General features: G+C 43.2%; 1 protein-coding gene and 1 long non-coding RNA gene across 2 annotated transcripts in view; one reads left to right on the top strand and one right to left on the bottom strand.

The window, feature by feature from the left end:
• Positions 1-24,228, bottom strand: part of TOMM20 (translocase of outer mitochondrial membrane 20) — a 211,843-nt gene that overhangs the window by 79,878 nt on the left and 107,737 nt on the right. The window lies entirely within an intron of this gene.
• Positions 16,893-23,555, top strand: LOC114593358 (uncharacterized). The gene is made up of 3 exons (XR_003705650.2): positions 16,893-16,994; positions 18,052-18,252; positions 19,405-23,555. It is a non-coding gene; the product is annotated as an uncharacterized LOC114593358 (long non-coding RNA).

The raw sequence follows: 24,228 nt of genomic DNA, 5'->3' as shown, positions 1-24,228 counted from the left end.
GCCAGATGTGTACAGCTTGCCAGGACAAGCCTGAATTTACTGGATCTATTGTTCCATCTTCCCTGATCACATTTGGCCCTGAGGCTGTCTTCCTAATTCAGATTTCCTATAAGGAAATAACCAAGGGTGCTACTAAGGTGTAATCAGTCAGCAGTGGCAAAACGTAGGCCCACTGGATTTTCCATGGCACCACCCTGCTAAGCAAGAAGCAGTGCAATCTGCTATGGTCTACTAGTAGCAAAGTAAGTTATAAATGCCTGCCTGCTATATCACCCAAGGACAAGCATTAATGACATTTTACTTTTTGTTTCACTACGATTTCATTTTCATTCAGGGTTAATGTACACATTCAGTGTGGTGTAGTGGTTAAGAGCAGTAGTCTTGTAATCTGGTGAACCGGGTTCGTGTCTCCGCTCCTCCACATGCAGCTGCTGGGTGACCTTGGGCTAGTCACACTTCTCTGAAGTCTCTCAGCCCCACTCACCTCACAGAGTGTTTGTTGTGGGGGAGGAAGGGAAAGGAGAATGTTAGCCACTTTGAGACTCCTTCGGGTAGTGATAAAGCGGGATATCAAATCCAAACTCCTCCTCCTCCTCCTCCTCCTCCTCTTCTTCTTCTTCTTCTCTGATGCATGCTTACTCAGTAGTAAGTCTCCCTGTGTTTAATGGGGCTTGCTGTACGGCACAGTGTTTCCCAAGCTGGTGCCTTCAGATGTGACTGGACTACAACTCCCATCATCCCTTACCACACTAGCTGGATCTGATGGGAGTTGTTGGTCCAAACATGTGGAGGGCATCAGGTGGGGAAAGGCTGTCCTTGTACGTTCACGTAGGATTGGACTCCATGTGGTCTGATCTCAGGGGATTCTACCAAGCTTATCTCACCCAATCTTACTGAATTTGTTCTTTCAACCAAGTCACTACGAAGAATTATGATAACACTTTGAAGAGTAGGCAGCTGGAGACTAGAAGCTGGCAGAGTTATAATTCTGTACTGTAGATCTCCAAACAGTACTCCTCCATGGCACTTTCTGCTGCTTACTCAATTGATGGTGGCAGCTAATAGTTAATAGTGTGTTTTAAGGTGAATTTAGGGTAAAGCTAAAGGAACTACACCCCCATCTAATCAAAATTACCGTACAAGTGGCCTTGGGCCCTCAGGTGTCAGGGTAAGGAAAAGGCTAAAAACGCTCTGAAAGGGTCCCAGGGACACCCTACACAGGAAACAATTTTGTTTAATAAATGTATATTTTGCCTTTACAGCGGAAAAACACAATGTAGAACATCCATTTAATAAACAATATATGCTTGGATTAAATATATATTTTGATATGTGTGGAATGACTTGACCTGTTTCCCCACAATTCCCGATGCAGTCAACAGTTATTTGACTTGTCCGCACTACTGACTGACGATTCATGGTTCTGATTTGAAGCACCCACAGAATTTTTGGAGGCCCCCAAGCAAGACACATTCAGTGGGGCCACCTCATCACTGCCACCACAACCCCCACTTGCTTACCCTCTTCCTCTACAACAGAACTAGACAGCTGCTTCTTTACCCCTTGAGCCAGTGGGAGAAATCCAAAGGGAGAAGGAAAGTAAAAGAGTGAGCAAGGAGGTCAGACATCAGCAGTGGCCAAGGACAACAGTTGGAGCATGAGCCATGGCAGAAGGAGTCTGGCCATGTCAAGCCAATCCTGGCCCTAGGTATCAATAACACATATCTGGCCTACATTGGCACTAAAAGCCAATGGACTTCAAAGTGCCAGGGAGATCCCATTCCATGGAAAGGGACTGTATTGGTTTGAAGTAGAGCATATATCATATCATGCTACACAAAGGCATATTATGACTTTTGTTCTTCTCCTACTGTCTCTGGTTCTGTATAGATCCAGGTTTGTGGATATGTTTTAAAATGTTTGTTATGGTGCTACTTCCAGTTGCAAAAACTGGAAAAAGAATACGGCAATTTTGAGGAGAGTGTTGTTGTTGGTTTTTTTTAAAAGGTCCTAAAAATTTGACAAGAATGGGTAACTGTGGCCACGCCCCATGTGAAAAATAGCCCAGTTATCCCCAACAGAGGCTACAAATCCCTTTTAAAACGTGGCTCTTTTTTCGGGGGGGGGGGTGTTATTGAGTTGTTATTATTTTGATTATATATATTGTGGTGTTTTGTGTTGATCTTGTTCTGTGAACCACCCTGAGACCTCCAGGTATAGGGCGGTATATATATTTAAGCTACCAGCATGAGTTTGACCAAACTGTGGGAGGCAGTGGAAGACAGGAGTGCCTGGCGTGCTCTGGTCCATGGGTTCACGAAGAGTCGGACACAGCTAAACAACAACAACAACAACAATGCAGTTTTAATATGGAAGCAACAGAGAGTAAATAATAAAAAGGAATCAACGTTGCACAAAATAGCAGAGACTTGACCCGCAGTATAACCGTATCCTTAATGCTTGCCTGCACAGAGCTGTTGCACTCTTCTGAATCCCCACAGGCTATACAGCACAGAGACAAGCTCCTAACTGCTACTGGAAGTCCCCCTTCTGAAATCAGATCTTGATTGAAGTGTATGCAGGAAGTGTCAAGGGAACTCACACAGACCAACGTTCTGACGCATGTACAGCCTGGCTTGCTCAGCCCTGAAATGTGGGCCTCTATCATGAGGTAAACATCATGCCCCAAGCATTGAATGTTAGGTGCAAATATCTTCCATATTCATAATTTTTCTTGTTATCACTGGCTCTGGCTCTGGCTGTGTGTGTGTGTGTGTGCGTGCGCCTGTAACAAAATTCAATTTTCTGGGTGGTCTAGAATTAACTTAATTATTTGGGGGAAATGTTCAAGCTCTCTCCAGGTGTTACAATTAGGAATTAAGCAAACGTAAGGGAAAGCAGAAGGGATAAGCGACTACCAGCAACACCAGACCTTGCTGTTTCCATCGCTTTCCAATTTGGGGGGGGGGGGGCAATCATGATTTTACATGCTTTAGAGACTTGATTTTATAGCATTCTAAGACATGTAGAGAGCCTTGATGTGTACAGAAAGCCTGCTTCAGAAGTGACTAGAACAGTACTAAGAGGGGGAATAGCTAACATGTTTGTTCCTGAACCACCCTCACCCACATTTCTACTTAACTCCTAGTGATTATTTTATCTCCAGTGCTATTGGATATCTATATGAAGCCTCTGGGAACGGTCATTAGGAGTTTGGGAGTAAGGTACCATCAGTATGTTGATGACACTCAGTTCTGTTTCTCCATAATATCTGAATTGGGAGAGGCCAGGCAGTCCCTGGGACAGGGTTCGGATGCAGTGGTGTGATGGGTGAGGAAAAACAAGCTGAACTTGTATCCTGGCAAGATGGAGGCACTGTGAGTGATTAGTTCCCATGTCTGAAAAATGGGTCAATTGCCTACCCTGCATGGGGTGGCACTCCCCCGAAGGAGCAGGTTCGCAGTTTCGGGGTGCTTAGGGCGACGGCTTTGTTTGGGTAGCCTCTGTGGCTAGATGTGCCTTTTGCTAACTGCAGTTGGTATGTCAGCTACAACCATTCCTGGACCGGGAAAGTTTGGCAACAGCCTGCAGTGGGAGAATTAGGCCAAAGCAGAAACAAGCAAGACTGTCTGTGTAGCTCCAAAGTACAATAATGTATAGCCACTTTCTGAGTTTGTCTCAGTAGGACCAAATAGATTGGCATCCATCTCTCTTGGGAGAAAATTGGAGAGTACACCTTTGGGGGTGAAGTTGAACGACTGGAGAGTTATAGTGCCTGATTTGACTGTAGAGGCTGATATGGGAGAGACATGTTTTGTTGCAGCTGGGGCAGATGAAGGTGTCTGGTCATGCAGCTGCAGGTGTACCACGGCGTTTCTTCTTTCTGCACTCCTCCCAGCTGTCATCCCTCCACCGGTCACTGCTGTGGATACGCAAGCTGTCATGTGCTGACAGCTTCTAGGAGCTAGGGGAGAGCTGAGTGCATCGTGTATGGTGTGCCTATTTGGACTGTGTACACACTATGGGTAGAATTCAACACCCTGTGGCAAACTTCCCATCAACACAAGCATTGAAGCTTCCCAGATGGAGTGACCTATTCACACTGTTCTGGGGGGGTTCTCTCTACACCCCAAAACCAATTGGGAGGGTAGCAAGCAAGGCAGGGAGAGCAGAGAGGGAAAATTCCTGTTGTGCAAAAGGAAACCCTCTTCCAGGGTTTGTGCTGATGGGACTCATTTGGTGACCCCCTGTGATATGCCTTTGAGACACACTCAGAACACATTCTTTCCCTCAAGGAATTCTGGGAACTGTAGTTTGTTAATGTTGCTGGGGATTTTAGGTTTATGAAGTCAGAACCATTTAAAAATACTGTGTTCTTTTTATGTGAACTGCCCTGTGACCTCCGGGTTTAGGGCGGTATCTAAATTCAATAAATAAAATACCAGTAAAATAAAAAACCTACATTTGTTAGGATTATTTGGAAGCAGCCATAACTTTTAAAGTGCTATTAAAGGTAAAGGTAAAGGTACCCCTGCCCGTATGGGCCAGTCTTGACAGACTCTAGGGTTGTGCGCCCATCTCACTCAAGAGGCTGGGGGCCAGTGCTGTCCGGAGACACTTCCGGGTCACGTGGCCAGCGTGACATCGCTGCTCTGGCAAGCCAGAGCCGCACACGGAAATGCCGTTTACCTTCCCGCTAGTAAGCGGTCCCTATTTATCTACTTGCACCCGGGGGTGCTTTCGAACTGCTAGGTTGGCAGGCGCTGGGACCGAACAACGGGAGCGCACCCCGCAGCGGGGATTCGAACCGCCAACCTTTCGATCGGCAAGCCCTAGGCGCTGAGGCTTTTACCCACAGCTCCACCCGCATCCCTTAAAGTGCTATTACATTGCTTTAAATGCATGGTGTAGATGTGACCAGAGTGACTTAAAAGGGTTCTTGTGGCAAATCTGGACTGGTCCATAAATGTAAGAAATCAATGGCCCTGATTCACAACAGCCCCCCTAACTCAGTTAGAAGTTTCCCTCCATCACCTCTACCTGAGTAATTTTTAATGCAAGGGACTCAACACCAGAGGTTTCAACTATCTTCATGTGGGCTACTCTAAACTAAAGGTGGTGAAGTCAGAATTATACCCTTCAAAAACCCCGGTTGCTGATTAAATTAGTAAATAAGGCTGTTCATTTCATGTCCCCATTTTACTTTCTTTTTACTAGCTTCTGTTACTCCAGTTCAGAAGTTTGAACATAAGGATTTGGTTTGTTTCCCTTCTGGCAACAAAATGCAGCCCTTGTTCTTTCCGCTCAAAGCTATAGTTTCACTTCCAATCTCAATTACAGGCTTTTATATAAGAAAGGTAATGCATTTTCAAAAGAAATGGTTGGCTACCATGTTTTGACAGTTTGGCTTCAGTAGAAGTATAATTAAACTTCTCAAAAACAAAGCTTTGGAAACTCAATCACACTATTTGCACTTGGGGAAGAAGCCATTCTGTTTTTACTTGCAGGAAGAGAATTAATTTGCCCTTCACTTTCTGTCGTGAAAGCAAACAGCCGGATTAAGAACAGTACTATTCTAAGAAGTGCATTGCTAACAGGGCGGGAGGGGGGGTGGAGGGGGAGGGAAATAACATCTGAAACAGGATAAGCTTTGATGCTACCTATGTGTGACACAGACAGGATTTTTTAAAAAGCAGAAACAACAAAACACCCTGAATGAGTCACAAATTTTGTGCATATCCCCCCCCCTCACTCCCCTGCCTGCTTCACAACAGCAGGAAGTGTAGGCATGTGTTGTATATATAAAACCCTCAGGCAACAAGTTTTCAAGTATGCTCAAATGGCACTCCCCATCTCCCCCCCCCCCCCACCAACATACCACATCCCATTCTAATTATGGTTTATAGTGCATCTGCAAGTCCCGAATTACGTGCCTAAGAACTATTTGGCTGGCTCACAGCAAAAATATCTTTTGTTTTTCCTAGTTGCTCGGGTTTTCCTTGAATACAAAGAAGCATGCCTCTAAAAGCACAGGGTGACAGCCTGATGCAGTCAGTGGAATGGGCAAGATGTTTGCTTGGAGCCCAGTAACAGCAGAAGCCCACGGATCTGGAGGAGCCATGTGGATGCTGGGAGCTTTCTGTTTTCAAGGTGGTTATTCAGTATCTGGAGGGAGATGGATACCGTCAGAGCCTTTTGCTGATACTGGGCGAATAGCGGGGAACCCTGGAACTCAAAGAGATTTCAACAAAAAGGGGGGGGGGAATAAAGGGAATTTTGTGAAGCAAACCAGATATCATCAGCAAAGGAGTTCATAAATTCCCCTAACCTTGTTTGGTTATAATCTGAAGGAGGAATGCTCTATTGTAGTCACTGTGTCTGAAGTTCATGCCAAGGAACAGGATGGGGTGGGTGGGAATCTGCCCTAGTAAACGAAAGACACCATGCTACACAATTGACAAGAGTGAAATGGAAGAACTGGCCTAGATCCCCTCTCTCCTTTACACCACGATCAGCACTGGGACATGTCTGCGGAAGAGCTTATCTCCCTTAACATGATCCCGCCACAACAATACATGCAGAGTATTAGGCCTTTCCCCTTATGGTCTGTTTTCTTTCTTTGTGCCTTTCTCTCTCTCTCTTCCTTTCTCGTCTCATTGTTCCTCTTTTTCAAACACTGTTTGATTTGGTCCTCCTTAGGGAAAAACAGACGACTACAGACATGAATTGTTTTGGCACCTGTGGCTTCATCACCCCAGTCCCATGACAGAGCTGATCAGTTTAAAGAGCAAAGTTGTAGAGGACAACCCAGGACCAAGCTCCTCTTGACATAATGTGGACACCATGTTGCAATCCAGAAGAAGAAAGCCACAGTGAGTCTAATTGAAACAGGATGGTTAGGAACAAGTGAAGCTACCTAATACGCAGTCATCCAGCTGGGCCATCTAGTTCAATACTGTCTGCTCTGACTGGCAGCAAGGCTCCAGGGTTTCAGACAGGGGTCTCCAGGGATAGAACCTGAGACCTTCTGCATGCAAAGCAGATGCTCTGTCACTGAGCTACAGCCCTTCTGTAATTACAGGTTCACCTGTGAAATTCAAAGCACTAGCTAAGTATCCATGCTCAGGTATATTTGAGGTATCCAAATACTATTTATAATGTTTCATGATAGCACCAGGATAGGAAGTTGACCCAGTATTCCAGTGCAGGGTGGTACTTGGGCATGAGAATGAACAATAGCATATTAATACTAAACAGAGATATGATTCATGGCAAATCTGCTGGGTCTTCCTTCGTCCAACTCACAAAATTTGAGAAATAGGCACTTGAAGTGCAACTAAACTATGGCACAGTGCATATACACATAACTGAGAACATCTGAAATTAGGGAATGTCAGTAAAAACTAGCAAATACTGAAGGTTTCTCCACAGGCAGTTGTGAATATTCACCAGAAAAACCACCACCTCCACTCTACCACACACACCCCCCCACACACAAAAGAATGCTTTGGTCTACTCTGATTTATTATTTGTTTACTGTTTTTATTATGCTTTTCTAAGCTTAGAATGAAAAATCAACAGCACACTTTTAAAACTAAATAATCTTCAGGCTTTTGCCTAAGAGGTATGATACCATGGTTGGTATTTTCTGACTTGAGTCCATTTCCTGTTAAGATCGGCAAGCAAGATCTCCGAACATTATCCATTTTGGACGTGTTCTTGAGAGAATGAAATAGGCAGTTACTTTAAATGTTCTCTCTTTCTACCTTGGCCATATAACAAAGACTCAATTCTGATAGTCATTTTACCTCAGCTCTGAAACACTGGAAACATTTTCAATATTGCAGTAATGAAAAAGACTGACAGCTTGCAGAGTACTGAAACAGGCCCTTTATGGATTTTTCCAGAGGTTCCTGCCATTGGCATAAATGTTACAAGACTTCTCTATGCCTGCAAATAATGATTGTCTTTCAGCCCAGCCGAGTGACCCAGACAGACTCTCAGATAATAACTGAAGTGGAATCACAGCATAGCTGCACAGAACACATGCAAGGGCTTTCATTTTATTATATCCCATGTTTTGTTTCAAACAAGATATGGGATACAAAAAAAGAGGATGCCTCAGATTTTTTTGCTTCTTTTGCTATCTGAAAGCTTTTCGACGTCAACAAAAAGAATACAAAATTAGGGCCAGATAAGCAACAGTGCTCCATGTGAAAGTGGGCCCGAATACAATTCTACCTCTGTAAGATACATTTGTGTCTGATATGTAGCATAGGAATGTTTGGCTGATACAGTGGTACCTCAGGTTAAGTACTTAATTCGTTCCGGAGGGCCGTACTTAACCTGAAACTGTTCTTAACCTGAAGCACCACTTTAGCTAATGGGGCCTCCTGCTGCTGCCGCCACGCCGGAGCACGATTTCTGTTCTCATCCTGAAGCAAAGTTCTTAATCTGAAGCACTATTTCTGGGTTAGCGGAGTCTGTAACCTGAAGCGTATGTAACCTGAAGTGTATGTAACCTGAGGTACCACTGTAACTCAGACTAGAAGTATATGTCCTACACTAAAATCTAGTCCAAAGTCTAGATTTGGAAACTCACAAAAAGTCCAAACTTTGAACCTCTTCTGAGTGTTATAAAATGCCTCTCCCCCCGCCCCATCCCTGCCTGTCTTTGGCATTTGGGTTGAAGTTTTTAAACTTTGAGTCTGTTTCAGTCTAGGCTTTATTTATTTTTATTATGTTTTTAAAATTATATCATAACCTGCTAGGAATTTGAGGGATAGAGTAAGCTATGCTAGGGGCTACCAACTCTCTTCCTTACAAGGCTGCTGTATCTTTAAAAGCTATGTGGCAGACAGAAATTCAACAGGTTCAGCCTGCCCTGCAGGCCAGCGCAAGCGAACTGCTGTAGAAAACATCAGTGTGATGATTCCTGGGAGTGGGAGAGTGACCATATAACTTCTGGTAAGCTGGAAATCCAAATAAATGAATAAATACTAAGACAACTAATGGTCAAATATTATGCACTCGTGGAAAAATGCCAGATTCTACCTTCACCCACCACATTTACTTTGCTTGTATATAGTACTCTTAGATAAGAGCTACCCTCGATGAGTTCTCATGGATGGAATGAAATATTTGAGTGTTCTATGGTTCTAAATCCTGTTTTAGAAAAGTGCAGCATAATGAAGTAGCAGAGTACTAGTTTGGAAGGGGAAAAACCCTCATCACAATTCTCACACATTTGAAGTCTGCCGTTAGTGGTAAACTTGAATTTGCTGTTTTGCAATATGTGAAACAGCTCTTGCTCTGGAAGTTTCCTGGTGACTTCTCTGAGGCGAGCATTACCTAATGCTTAAGAGAATGATCTATAATTTGGACAGTTTAAATTATACTTTAGCCACAATATTGCAAGAGGCTGAGATATAACAGTTTTAGGCAAGCTGCGATATTTCAGCTTGAGTCTTCCATCTCTAAAATGGGGGTAATAACAGTGGTCAATCTTAACCGAGATATTGTTAAGTATCCCTGAGAAAATGGCCATGAAGCGCTTTTAGCACTTGTATATATAAGTGCTATATAAATATCAGCAGGGCAATCCTGTGCAAATGTTGTCCCCATCTTTAAAAAGACGACGTTGATACCAGGAACAGTCCTCAAATGGATAATTAAACAGTCTGTGAGCACTTAGAAAAGGATGTTGTGATTACTAAGACTCAGCATGGGTTTCTCAAAAATAAGTCATGCCAGACGAACCTCATTTCTTCTTTTTTAATAGAGTTACAAGCTTGGTGGGTCAGGTAGACATAGTGTATCTTGATTTCAGTCAGGCTTCTGACAATGCTATTTAAGGATGCATCGACAGAAGTATAGTGTCCAGATCAAGGGAAGTACTAGGACCATTCTATTCTGCCTTGGTCAGACCACACCTGGAGTACCGTGTCCATTTCTGAGTGCCACAATTTAAGAAGGCTATTGACAAGCTAATAACTAAATGACTTTCACATGGAAGATGGAGCAAGCTTATTTTCTCCTGCTCTGGAAGGTAGATTCTGCCTAAACATCAGGAAGCTGATGCTGCCTAAACATCAGGAAGATCTTTCTGACAGTAAGAGCTGTTCAGCAATGGAACAGACTCCCTCAGGAGGTGGTGGGCTCACCTTCATTGTAGGTTTTTAAGTGAAGGTTGGATTGCTATCTATACTGGATGCTTTAGCTGAGATTCCTGCATTGCAGGGGGTTGGTCTAGATGACCCTTGATGTCCCTTCCAACTCTACAATTCTATGATTCTATGTCTGCTCACAATGGGACTTAATCCATGTTAAGTATGGGTAGGATTGCAACCTAAGTGTTAGTATTTATTAGAGGAAACTTGGCATGCCATTGTTATTTATATTGAAAGTGCTTAGAGTATGAATGGAAGATGGGGTGCCGTAGGGAGGAGAACCCTAAATGGCTGGCCTTCCCAGCTGTTTCTGTGAGGTTTCATTATTTGCAGAGCAGTGGGCCACAAAGGAAAACACTGCTTCTCGGAATGACCCATTTACTTGCTTCATGCCTATACTTTTCTTGTTTTGTGGGCCATCTTTTGCTCTTGCCAAATGGAGTCAAAGTCAGCACTGTAAATCCCGTTTTTTCCTTGTTTCTTGGAAAGCACCACTCGATACCAAGTCAAGAACAACAAACAGAGAGGGTTTGCTTGGGTTCTATTTATGGCAAATCACCAGTAGCAGTTCCAATAACAAATCCAAGGCCAATATTTATGCCGGTTACAAGACTGAGGCTACTGTGCATTTAAAAAAGGGGGTCAACACAGTTGCTTCAGTAAATGTGTCACCTAATATAGCTTCTCTTTTCATTCATTTTAAGATTACTTCCCTTCCCCAAGTAAAATAAAGGTGGGCAGCAAGGGCCTTGCAATAAATGAACACCCTTAAGGCTGTATTGAATCGGTTAGGAGCAACAGTTTGATTTTATATTGAAAAAAGGAAGTTAAGCTTGTTGGTTTTTCTTTATCTTAAAGTGGTCAGTGATGCTACACAGGAACAGTGTTGGTTAATTGAAGCTCACAGGTATATGTTTGCAGTTTGACCTACTTAGCTGCACACCTGTGGTCTCTTGACTTTTTGCCTAATTAGAAAGGGCACTGGATGCAGGAAGGGATGTGATAGGATAATTGATTATTTGAAACTGTATTTAAGTTAATCAAATATTTTGTAAGCTGCTGGTAAGGGGTAGTGATGGCTTGCAGCTTTTGGCTGTTAAGTTTTTGAAACTAAAACTAAGCAAAGATATTGCAGACAGGCTTTTATTTATATGCTTCAGTCACTGTGCACACTCTGTATTGGTGAAAAAGTCCAACAAAACTCAGTAAGGAAAGCAAGGGTCAGCTACTGCACATAGAAGAAATACAGATGATCATTTCTACTGGACATCTCTTTAAAGTAAACAAAACTATTGCTATCTTAAAACTTACAGGTCAGCTACAAAGCACATGGTTTGCATCAAACATCCCAGATGGAACCTGGAATCTTCAATGTAAAACATGTAATCCAGGTTTCAGTCCAGGTTGGTGGTTTGAATCCCTGTGACAAGGTGCACTCCTGTTGCTCTGTCCCAGCTTCTGCCATCCTAGCAGTTCAAAAGCATACCAATGCAAGTAAATAAATAGGTACTGCTGTGGTGGGAAGGTAAACAGCGTTTCTGTGCACTCTGGCTACCATCAGGGTGTCCTGTTGCGCCAGAAGCAGTTTCGTCATGCTGGTCACATGACCCAGAAAGCTGTCTGTGGACAAATGCCAGCTCCCTTAGCCTGAAAGCGAGATGAGCACCGCATCCCATAGCCACCTTTGACTGGATTTAACCATCCAGGGGTCCTTTACCATTACATTTAGCCTGGCATCTCCACTCAAAGGATCCTGAGTACTATGGCTTCATTAGGCTCTGCCTAACGCTGGGAAACAGCTGCTACTCAGAGGAGACAGCATTGGGATAGACAGCACCAGGTTGAAAAGAGCCCTCAGCAAAGTTTCCTCTGCGGTGTGACCCTTGACCTTGAACTTACCCATAGTGGTGGATAGATATGTGCCACTTTAGAAATTGCCCAGAATGTCCCAGGTTACTGACTGTGTGTGTGTGTGTGTGTGTGTGTGTGTGTGTGTGTGTGTACACGTGCACCATTTTAATTTCCTGCAATGCCTCACAGCAATGTTACATCATGTGCTCTAGGACATCATGGGAACACCATAGGCAGATATTGGGGAGGTGCAGCAGCCGCCAGGTGCTGACACCAAGTCTGCATGGGCACCTGAGGCAAATATTCCTTGCAAAGAACCTCTTTATAGCCTTATTTACAACAAAATATTATTTGAACCAACATTAGACTATTCATTTTTAACAGTCTCATATGACCAGCCACAGTTTTCCCATGGGAATCTCTGCAACCATCTTATCCAACCCTTGTAAAGGAGAATGTCCAAGGATGGAATTGTACAACAGCTTTACTCCATGGTAGTTGTAACTATATGGCGACCCAGTTACCTGTAGTCTCTCTAGCTCCTTGTTCCCACACTCTAGTGTCATGGTGATGTTGCTAGAATACAACATTCATCATGCCTGACTATGCCTATTGGCCATGCTGGGTGAAGCTGATGGGAGTTGGAGTCAGCAGCATCAGGAAGGCCACCGGTTTCCCATTCCTGCTCTACTAGTTTAATTAGGATGGGACAACAAGAGGACCTGCTGTGGTCAAGCCCAACCTGGCCAAGCTGCATAATGGGAATCAAAATTCATATACATTGCCAGGAACTAAAGTCATGTTAGACAATGTGCACTGTTTGCAATGAATACTTGGCCACGCTTCCAAAGTCATATATTACCTTCACCTGAAGATTAGTGAAGGTAGCAAAGCAAAGCTTCTGCACTGCAGCTTCTCACTGGCTCTCTGTGGGCAACCTAATAAAGTCTAGCATATTTAACCACTGAATGCTACTAGTGTGGGATGTGGGGGAGAAAACCAGGATCCTGGTTATTCATCAGCAATGTGGATTGGGCAGCAGCCACCGCCACTGGCATTTTTGCATGATAGCTTCTGAGCTGGCATGCGGATGCAGCCCTGCCATGCTCCTGCAGCAAATTTGATGGCTCGAGAAGCAAAGATGTGGTGATGTTTAGTTGGCTACATGGCCAGATGCTACAGATTACCATCTCTCTATGCAGCTTAAAAGCACCACACAGTAAATGGTCATGTGATTCTACCGGGAGCTGTGAGCTTAGCAGCTGCAAATATGCACAGCAATCGGGAAAGGAGCCTTTCTTAGCCCAGGATTTAGACACGCCCCACGCACTGCTGGCACTTTTTCATCTGAAAAAATATATGACTTTTACGAGGGCTAAGGACTCTATTATTTCTAAAATTCTTTCCAGCTTCAAAGTAGCTTAGGAAATTGGCTGCACAACCAGCCAGCTGATCCAGCCTGAAATCTGCCAACCTGCAAAATCAGGTTGTGGGATTTTGTTTTTCTTTTTTGCAGCAACAGCAGCAAAAAGCAGTTTGGAAGACCAACAGGCTGGAGAGCTTATCCAAACAGACTAACACATAATTCATTGGGATACATTTAGTTGGACCCTGTATTTGCTGCTGCTGTGACTTGAATTTCAGAATCAGGGATGGATTCTTGCCATGGTTTCTCTTTTGATGGAGAAAATTGGGACGGGGAGGGGGCTATATGATTTTTCTTTGGCGCAGTTGGTTCTTGCATTAAGTAAGCACCCCCACTGCCAAGACCACATGCCATATATTCCTAAGGGATATGTACTGATTGAACAGTGGACCTGTGCCAGTTTGATGGTGGGGGGAAAAGACATGTTTTCCTAGAGGGCACAGTAGCCATCTGTTAAAAAACAGAGCTTCTTTCAAGGTGGTCTTCGAATGATGGCTTCCAAAATATCAGATTCATGCATCAAGAGCTGAGGCACACAAACATATGGCTAAATATGTTTATATATGCAAATACATATTGTTGAGTTGCCAGTATTTTTAAATAGATATTGACTGGGATTGTGACGGTGGTTGCTCTGTATAGATGACTTGGAAAGGGACAGTTTTATTCTAATAGACTTGGAACGGGTTTCAGTTCCTGACCCATTGAAGCGAACAATGTTTCTATCAGTCATTTTCTGTAAAAATGTGACAGCTAACATTAGACTAGGCTGGGTTGCTGGCTGGACCTGCGCTGCCCACACGGATCCACTTAGGTTAGCATGCCTACTACAGTCATACCTCGGGTTACAGACTCTTCAGGTTGCACATTTTCGGGTTACAGGTACGCCAAAACCCAAAAGTACCGGAATGGGTTACTTCCGGGTTTTGGCACTCACACATGCGCACAAGCACTAAATTGCACTTTGCGCATGCGCAGAAGCGCTAAATCATGGCCCACACATGCGCAGATGCGGTGCTGTGGGTTGCGAACGCTGCGGGTTGCAAACGCTGTGGGTTGCAAATGTGCCTCCCACACAGATCACGTTCGCAACCCAAGCGTCCACTGTACTTGGGTCATATATCATGTGCATTGTTTCTCCCTCAGTGATAAAGTTCACCAACAGCAGCGAAAAGGAAGGCAATTGGCATGATGCAAGTGGTCTCACAATATCAAGCCAGAATTCCACCTGCAGGCACCCTTGGAAGCTCCTGAAGTCAATGACAGAAGGTCTTCGCAGGGCTTTGTTAGAGAATGTCTAACAAAAGCATACTGGTATTTAGGACCCCATGAAGTTACGTTTGGCTTCTAGAAGGGGTTGTTTATTAACACAGAATCCTGAAGTCCTTAACTCTTGACAGTGACCAGATTCTCCAAGAGACATCTGCTGAATGTATGCCAAGGACCAACAATACCTTTCCTAATACGGTAAGTACAGCTTGAGCTGCTGTTCTAATTCTCATTTATTCTGGAACAGGGACGGGTGACTCTGTCAATTTTGGTTTCTCATAGTTCCAATTTTATGTTGGGTTCTCCACATTTCCACACCAGTTTGCGAATTTATTTACTTTTTAAAGTCCTTATGAAAAGTGATCGGCATTTTAGTGTGAATTCCTACTGACATACACATTTTTGTATGCAGCTTTGTCTAATATACACACTTTTGCAAAGCACATTTCTCTAATATAATGTGCTTTGTTATTAGTTAATATAGGCATTTTATGCAAATGTTACTCTGATATATGAATTTTTGTATACAGTAGTTGGCTGGAGAAATGCGTTGCAAAATTCAGAGAATTGCAAATTTTGAAGGATTGCTGCATTTCAGTTTTCGTATTGTTTTGCAAAGTGAGAATTAGGTGTGTTCGCCTTTATATGTGAACGTAATAAAAATTCTCATCTATCCCTTATTGGGAGTAACTGCTATTGAAATCAGTAAAGAGAGTTTGGATTTGATATCCCGCTTTATCACTACCCGAAGGAGTCCCAAAGCGGCTAACATTCTCCTTTCCCTTCCTCCACCACAACAAACACTCTGTGAGGTGAGTGGGGCTGAGAGACTTCAGAGAAGCGTGACTAGCCCAAGGTTACTTCCAAGTAAACATGTATAAGATCCTGTCAATATTAATATTAATATTAATAGAGCTAGTCTATGAAACAGAAATATTGAAGGTACATTTCCTCCCATATATATTTTCTAAATTTAGAAACTTTTGGAAATGCCTTCATTACTTCCCAGGAATGCAAAAACACAATACATCTCTGGTTTTGTGGATCAGTCAATTAAAGAAAAACATTTTTTTCATTCTATAATTATGCACGAGGGGAGGCAGATCCCGAATGCAATGGGTTATAATTTCCTGTAATTAAGTCAATGGGTTGCATCTAACTACATTTTATTCAGAGTAGACCCACTGAAATTAAGTAAACAAACATTAGTGTCAATGGGTCTACTCTGAGTAAAACTAATGCTGGATGTAACCCAATACGACTGTCATGCTACCAGATCCTACTATGCAGGTGAATCCTATACATGTTTACTTGGAAGTAACTCTTGTTTATTTCAATTAGCCTTTCTGTTTAGGGAAGTTTTTAACGACTGATGTTTTAATGTATTTTAACCTTCTGTTGGAAGCTGCCCAGAGTGGCTGGGGAAACCCAGCCAGGGGTAGAAATAAATTATTATTATTATTTCTCCAGTAATGAATATGTGTTTAGGACAGGGCACTCCAGTTTTTCATACTAAGTGGGCCTCAAGAGTACTTTGACATGGAATCCATGGGCCACACATGGGGAGTGAAGCCAAAATTTGACGCTCTCCACCCCCAGCCCTCACACTGCCTTCCCAAATTCAGCCAGGTGATGCTCCAGCTTTTGAGAAGGAGGCACGAGGCTCTGGAAGGGTCCTGGGGCCCTCCTTACTCCTTCCCAAAGCTGGGAAAGTGCTAACGAAACTTTGGGAAGGAAGAAGGAGGACTCTAGGACTCTATCAGAGCCCTCACACCTCCTTCACAAAGCACAGTGCCCCATTTACCTGGCTTTAGGAAGGCAGTGTTAGAGCTGGGGGGCGGGTTGTCAAATGTTGCCAAGGACTGGCGGGGGCTCAATGTCCATGTGTGGCCCTCAGGGCACATTCTGGACCACCCTGGTTTAGAATTACAGCTTAAGAAACAAAATATCTCATTTGCAAAAGAACCGGGCTTTGAAGCAATTTATATGGGGTTGTTTGGGTATGTGAAAGCCCCTTTAAGATGTGTTTTTGTCCATAATATGTCTGTTATGGGGCCTGTCCATAGTATGTCTTTGGATCAGGTTTTTGAGGTTCCACTTTGTCCACGTTTAGAGTTCCACCCCCACCCCACAGCAGCCAACCAGTAAACACAAGAAATATAATCTTGCAGCCAACCTGCAGTGCACATAAGCTTTGTTCTGAGCACATTTCAACTAGCTGCTTAAAGGAGAACTCGCTGTGCTGCCACAACACGTTTCCCAGCAACACAGAACACATGGTAAATTAGCTCTATCTTGCAAAGCTTTTGGGGAAGGGGGGAGCATGCGTATTAGTCCTGTTTTTAAAGATCCAGAGACCATATCTTTGTTGGAAAGGGAGCTAGATGTTGGAATAACACCAGCCTTCTGAAACATAAGATACACTCCACTTGTTCACATAGTTTATGACCTTGGATAGCTGATAAGCCAATACGATACGATTTCAAGCCCAGTGTTTTGCAAGCTGCAGGTACCAGGTGTTACTGAAGGTCACTGTTATGGAAAAATGGGCTCTCCCACAATTAGGAGAAGGCTACAGAGAATAGTTTTTATGCAACACAGCTTGTTGATGATTAACAGGGTTGTTTTTTTAACTGCACAGTTAATACTTATTCAAAGCACCCTGTTAGGATAGGAGTGGAGGCAGAGAGAAATGTTTATTAAACACCCATTGTGAATGATGTATGAGAAATTCAAATGCATATGATATGAAAAGGCAATCAATTATGTTTTGAAAGAAATAAAAATGTGTGAGGTCATTTTGGTATAACAGGGCTGTCTATATGCTTTCTTTCTAAAAAGCACTACTACTACAACACCCATAGTTGACAAACTGAAGTGAGAATGGGCCTTTGTCATTTGAATGTTTCTCTAAAATCAATCTTACCTGCATGTTATTGTGGAATATTAAAAAAAAAAAGGTAAACTCGACAACCAAAGTCACAGGCTATGACTTTCTTTGCAGTGACTACAATGAAAATCTTTGCACTCTTGGAGATACTATGTTTGTGTGGTTTAGATTACAGACTGGCAGTGGAAACAGGGATAGGGAATTGGTGGTCCTCCAGATGTTGTTGAACTCCCAACTCCCATCAGCCTCAGGCAGCATGGTCAGTGGTCAAGGATGATGGGAGTTATAATCCAGCAACTTCTGGAACGCACCATTCTTGACCATCATGGTTGCTGAGCTGGCACAGCCCTAGAATTAGGCGGAATGAGGCAACCACCTTAGGTAGCTGATTCTGAGTGGTGGAAACTGTTAACTGTTTGATTTATTGTTGCATTTCTATCTCCCAGGGAGAGATGCCCGTGGAATTTTGCTGACTCAGGTGCCAAAATAACTTGGCCAAAATAATTTCAGACCTAGGCTCTTTGTCCAGGGAAGCATGGCACCACTACCTATTCTGTCCTGGGGAGTGAAATATCTTGGCCTGGCCCTGCTGGTCATCTTTCTACCTGGTCATCTTTCTACCTGAACAAAACAGTATAATATATCAGGTAAGCCTAATGCAAGGTCAAGTGCTAAGAAATCTGTCAGCCTGTCAGCTCTGGAAACCCCAGTTATCTACTGGGATAACATGAGGAAAGTGACTGGCTGTAGTTGACCAAAAGGCAGCAAGCCCAACTTATAGCATTTACCTATTGCTGTTGTTCAATGGACTGTTTTCCTGTAATTGTACATTTGTGTTTGAAATTATTTGGGAAGTATCTGTGGGGGTGGCAATGGGGGGAGAGGAATAAAAACATTGAGGGAAAGCTCAGGGACATTGGGGGGGGGGCAAAAAATAACCTGTGCAATAACTGTTGCATAAACATAGTGCTTACTCATAACCAAATCACGTGACCCATTTCATGAGCCAAGCTGTGAGTGACTTCACTTGATGCCCAGATGCAGGAAATTACTCTAGAATAACTAATTGGTGGGATATTTTAGACTTTGCCTGTGGCAGCTCATGGAACAAATCAACACACAGTCTTGTGAATTGGGCAGCAGTTTGGGTGCCTACAGGGTGCAGGTCCGAAAATATATACTAACACGGGAGAAATATGAGCCCTGGTGAGCTATTGTGTTCAATAAAACCTTCCCAACACTTCACCTGTGATATTGTTTCATAACATTTGTGTGCATGCATAGATGTTCCTGTGGAACAGAAACTAGAAGAGAGACAGTTCAAAAATCATATGCACGTTTGGCTCAGTATAAGTTTTATCTTTTCAGTACAGGCTTAGGAAATGCAAAGAAGCAGTTTTAGTGTCAGTGTGAAAATATCCCAAATGTTCACTATGACAAACAAGGTGCTCTAGCAGGAATGAAAGCAAGGCAGCCAGTGTAAACATATCCATGGAAAAAACTTTCTAATGAAGCAGATGGTAACTTTCGTAGCAGGAATGGTAAACCTAAGGCTGGGGTGGGGGGAGGGCAATTGTGACCCTCCAATCCTCTCCTGCTCTAGCCCTCTGGACCCTCCCCATGGCAAATCCCCTCTCCAGCCACACACCCTGTGCTGCCTCCTAAAAGCCATTGACACCACAGGGTGGGATTGTAGCCTAATATTTCACTTATATGAATTCTGTTTTGATCATCGTATTTGGAATGTCTCAGAATAATTATTTCTTTATTCATTCTCTCATATCCTTCTTCCTCCCCAGCTCGACAAAAGAAGTTCCAAAAGCAGCTTAAAATGTCCAGTTCAAAACTCAATTTACCAAAATTATATTTCACAGACAAAGCAAATCAGCATTCTGAAAGTCATAAACACAAGACTGGAAAACAGCAAGACACAGCACAAGCTTTTCTGAAGAAGGAAGGGGAGCTGGTTCACCAGGTTGAAGAGGGGAGGGAGGATCTTGAAACCTCTCGCTAATGGCAACGCTAATAAAGGTCTGCCAACAGCTGTTTTCAGCGGCGTAGCGTGGGTTGTCAGCACCCGGGGCAAGGCAAGTAATTTGCGCCCCCTAACCCGTGGATTTGCCCTAACCCCAGATGTTGCGCCCGGTGCGGCCGGCCCCCCCTGCACCCCCCACGCTACGCCACTGGCTGTTTTCCATGGAAGATTGTCTTGATCCAATGTGCCGAAAAAGCATGAGCCTTTAACAGTGCATTTGTCTGCCTCAACACAATCGTTGAAATGTTTGCCTTCATTACGGCTCCATCAAAAGAATACAGAATTAAGAAAAAAAAGTGAGTAATGTCAGCCAGCTATTGTCTTCATAGGTACAGCCCTGTTTTTATGCCTGCAAACACAAAACCTGGGCTTGTCAGTGAACTGGTGAATTGGCAAATAAGATATCCAACACCTTTGTGCAGCATCTGCTAATCCAGGTGCAGAACACGGCATGAGCCCTTTGTTTGTGGATCCGTTAGAGAGAGAAATGCAAAATCACAATTAAGCAATATGTTTTTCTCAGCCTCACTCTTCTTCCTTCACACACACACTTGATGTCTGACATCTCTCTGTTAGCCGCTCCTCCTCTTTCACACCCCAGCTCCTCGTTTTCTTTGATACGTGGGGGCTGCATTCCTTATTCCCATTTATCTGGGAAGTTATTCCCACTGAACTCAGCAAGACTTAATTCCGACTACAGTGTGTGTTCAGTAGGGCAAGGCTGCCAACGACAAGCAAAATATCCATCAAGGGTCTTGTGCTTTTAACAGAAACCCAGCAAGTAAAACTTTGTGTACCACACTGATACAGTGATAGCTTCTCTGGATAAAAGGATACTGTCACGCTCTTGTTAAAGGCACAAGTCCCTGTGATGGGGGGCCGGGACGCTGGAAAACCCAGAGGAAGGAGATAAGCCAAGTAGGTAATCCAAATTTATCACCTGCAAGAACAAAATTCCAAATAGTGTGTGCCTGCGTGTGGGTGTGTATATAACAGCTTTATCAAAGCCACCAAGTCTCAACACCTCGTTTTCTGCAAATCTCAACACCTTTCAAGATTTTGTGCTGTTTATCAAGAGCAATAACTCTGATCCAGCCCCTTCTGGGCCTGTAGGAAAGGGCACCAAGGCTCCGGGATCTGAGGATGGGAAAGCTGCAGATTAGGGGCAGCCGAGGTGCAAGAGTGAAGGGTAAGGGATAGGCCAGTTGGAGTTGTTATTCCTTCTCCCTGGCCACCTCTTCCCCCCTTGTTATTGAGCAATGGATTTGGATGGTGTAGAGAGTAGCTTCTGCATATGAAAATGGCATGGGAGTTATGGAAAATGACTGAACACAGCCGATGAGAGTGGCCTCACACCTACAGGCTGCATTCCATATTGTTTACCTGTTCAGATACATATGAAATATGGAAATAGCAGGAAACAGAAAGACCTTTATTTGGAATGCCCAAAGAGCATTCACATGACCTTCTAATCTCCTGGAGACATGTGCTCAAGAACACCCACAGACCTTCACAACCATTGGCTATGTTTCTTGCACAGGTGGGTAATGCAATTCAACAACAGGTTAGTCATTCCTGTTGCCCTGACATCTAGTTGGGCCCACAAGGTGGAATGTGTGAACCACTGATCCATGCTTTGGCTACCACTGAGCATAGGTTAGAAATCGGCACGTTTACTCCCTCTCACCTTTTCTTCCATTTGCCCCTTCCTTCCCTCTCTTCTCCCCACACCCTCAGATGTCATTTAGATCGTAATCTACTTGGGGCAGTCATTTTTGCTTATAATGCCATGAAGACTGATCTCACTGCAATAATAATATCAACAGGACATGTAAACATCGGTATGTGCTTTGGTTTAAGACCTACTAGCCCCCCTCTCCATCCCCCACATGCATTTCTGGGGGTTCTCCCACCCCCCAGACATTTGGGGGACATGGGGTGCACAGGGGAGGAGAGGGGGTAAACCTCATTGCAAGCAGAACCCCTTGAACAGGGCTTCTGTTGATGGGTGTCATTACTTGAATTTTGCCCACAATAATAATTATTATCATTATTATCTTTACCATTTCCTATGTAGGCATTATTAAATGAAACAATTAGATAATTTAAGGTGCTCCACCCCCACCCCACACAAGAATTGAGTTCTGGAAAACCTTCCCTGTAATGGCAAGTAGAAAATATTATTTCACTTTCCCCCCAAAGAAAGTTAAGGGGCTGGTTTATTGAGAGGTGATGAATTCCCCTTGTGGAAAGGAGATTTCTGGTAGCAGATGGCTCTTCAATTTAGCTGACAAATATGTAACTAGATGCAGTGGACAGAAGCCAAAATAAACAAATGCATGCGAGGCATGAGGTGTCTAACAATTAACAGTCAGGGTAATAACCTGCCTAGGGATATGATGGATTTTTCCCATGTTCAAAATCATTATAAATTGATATCTAAGGGAAATGCTGTTCAGCACAATTAGATTTATTTTCTTCATGAAGAAGAGATTCTGCATATTTTGCTGAAGTTTTGGGAAGCTATCTTCTTCATACTCTTTTTTTTTTTATTGCATTGGCAGGTCAACGTTCTGCAAACCGAACATTTCACCATGTGTTTGTAAACTGCCCCAATCTTAAACAAAATAAATTGGCAGAAGCCAACTGTCCTCAGAGAGAGGCATGAGAATAGCATATTCTTTGACATTAATTGGACCAGCAACAAATAAACAGTGAGTTTATAAATAGTAGATTTTCATGGTGGGGCAGTGAACCATTCTGCAAGCAAGATGTTGCAGCCCCTGTGACTTGGCAGAGCCCCATCCAAGAATGGTATTTATGTAGAACGTTTATATCTTGCCTTTCCTCTGAGGAGCTTAGGGCAACATACATTGTTCTTCCCCTCTCCCTTAAATCCTCACAACAACCCTGTTAGACTGGTTGTGCTGAGAGATCATGAATACTCCAAGTTACCCACCAAACTGTGGCTGAGTTTGAATTTGAACCCTGTCTGACGAAAACTCTAACTGCGACACTGCACTAGTTCAATGGGAAATCTTGAAATATTGGAAATCTTGGGGCCACTAGGGGCGCATTGGAAGATGGCTGACAATACCATCTCTCCGACCCATACGGGGTAATTAAGAGGCTGTTATGGGAGTAGGCAGCCTCCTTTGTTGCCCCAAGGAAATGGGGAACACTGCCCTTGCCTGCTGTGCCCATAAATCACCCCCTAATTCGAAAGAAGGGGGTGAGGGCACTAGGCAGAATGCCCCCGTGTGGACCTCGGCTCTCCTGGAAGCTGTCTCTGATCGCGCACTAGCTGCAGCAATTTGGAATAATTAATTACAAAAGAAGCAAATGCACATATTTCAAGTGAAGAAGGGGAGTGAAGTCTGCTAATTTAAGTGACCTCTGCGAAAGAAGACGATGAATTGGAGAAACAGGAAGAATGGACTTGTTTTCAGACTGCATTCCTAGTGAATCTCCTCAGAGGTTTTGAGAAAGGAGGCAGATTGGTGAAGATTAATGACGCTAAGTCTGTTTTGATGTATGGAAGTGATGTTATATGGAAAGCATCTGGATATGGCTACTGGATAAAAAATAATAATATCCACGCAGGATTACAAACTGTTCTAACCAGCTTGTGGAGACTATCAGAGGTCACAAAGAGAAAGGAAAAATATATGAAAATAACAACAAGAGATGTGGAAAAACAATAAGAAAGGACTGGAAAGTACTGTGAACATCATAAGGTTAGATTTGTGGACATTAAAACAGCAGCAAGAAGCAAGAAGTTGTTTGGATCCCCTTCGGAACTTAAAATATGGGTACCCCCAACAAAAATTTAAAATTCGGCTGTGTAATTTGGAATTTATGTAATTTGGTTTGATTTGATGTGATTGGTCAGTTAATAAAAAAATATTCTTGAAATATTGGAAATCTTAGCTTCACTGGCCCTGATCCACAGATGCTCATGTTCAGAAGCAGGCTATAGGAACAAGCCTTATACTGGGTTTGACCACTGAACCATCTACCCAGCACTGTTCACACTGACTGACAGCAGCTCTTCAGAGTTTCCTACAGGGATCTGTCCCAGCCCCAGCTGAAGATTGAACTTTCCTTGCAAAGCAGATGCTGTATGCTATGGTCAGAGATGGAAAAATCTGTAATTTTTGTTTCCAGTCTTAAATTCAATTCTACAATTTTCTGTATCAGTTTGAAAACTTTTTTTAAAAAGGCGTCTAGAAAATTCATCAGCATTTTAGTGTGCATTTCTCATATTATACAACTTTAATGCAATTCTGCACATTTCTGTGCAATTTTGTGCATACATGCAAATATCAGTATTTTGGAAGCAATTTCCCCATATTGTGTATTTTGCGTGCTATTTTCCTCAACATGGGCACTTTTGGACACATTGTTTGGTTGGAGAACTCCACTGCAAAATTCAGAAAACTGCAAATTTCAAAAGATAGGTGCTTCTTGGTTCATATATTATTTCAGGAAGTATAAATTAGGTAGCTTCGCATTAAAATAGGAACTGAAACATAATTCCCACCCCCAGTTATATCTATGTGAATGCTCCTGTGTGCGAGGATCTGTG

The sequence above is a fragment of the Podarcis muralis genome, chromosome 3, assembly GCF_964188315.1.
Source record: "Podarcis muralis chromosome 3, rPodMur119.hap1.1, whole genome shotgun sequence".
Taxonomy (NCBI): Eukaryota; Metazoa; Chordata; class Lepidosauria; order Squamata; family Lacertidae; genus Podarcis; species Podarcis muralis.
This window is presented reverse-complemented; position numbering and strand designations above follow the sequence as displayed.